Here is a 652-nt window from a genome sequence, read left to right on the forward strand (position 1 = left end):
TTGCTGTCGAATTTTCTTTTCATAAGATGAAATTGCTATTATTTTGCCTCTGATCACTGCGTTTGCCTTTGTAGCTCCCGTCCTGTCCGGATCTGGAGGAGTCCATCCTCGTTCGCGAGTCTGCTTTCTTCCAGGTCAGCCAGTGTCTGACGATTTTCACTGTGTAGCCTCTCCTGGACAGGTCCTCGGTTGCATCCTCTACTGTATCGTACATTTTAATTCCGTCCTTATATCTCACAGAAGACTGGCACGGGAACGCAGCTCTGAACTGAATTCTGAATTCCCTTTTCAGGGACTCTTCCGCGGGATCTCGCGAGTCTTCCTCGCGTTGTTTTTTGAGGATTAGAGGGGGGTAGTCATGGTCAAGGTTTATTCTGTAATTTTGCCAAGTGAACCCCTTTCTCTGCAATGTCTTGCGGAGTAGTGACTCCTTCATTTTGAAACTCAAAAACTTTACAATGATGGAGCGTGGTGGCGCGTCTTCTGGGGGCTTTGGTCCCACTGAGCGATGTGTTCTTTCAATCTGCAAGTCGGGCTTGTTCTCGGGCAGTTGAGGCCGTCCCGAAGGAGTTTTTCCACAAACCATAGCTGGTTTTTCTGTATGTGTTTTCATCGGGAAAGCACTTTCTGCTTAAGCTTGAAAGGTGCTTTA

Source organism: Morone saxatilis, unplaced genomic scaffold (genome assembly GCF_004916995.1).
Source record: "Morone saxatilis isolate NCDOM2014 unplaced genomic scaffold, NCSU_SB_2.0 Contig7, whole genome shotgun sequence".
Lineage (NCBI taxonomy): Eukaryota > Metazoa > Chordata > Actinopteri > Moronidae > Morone > Morone saxatilis.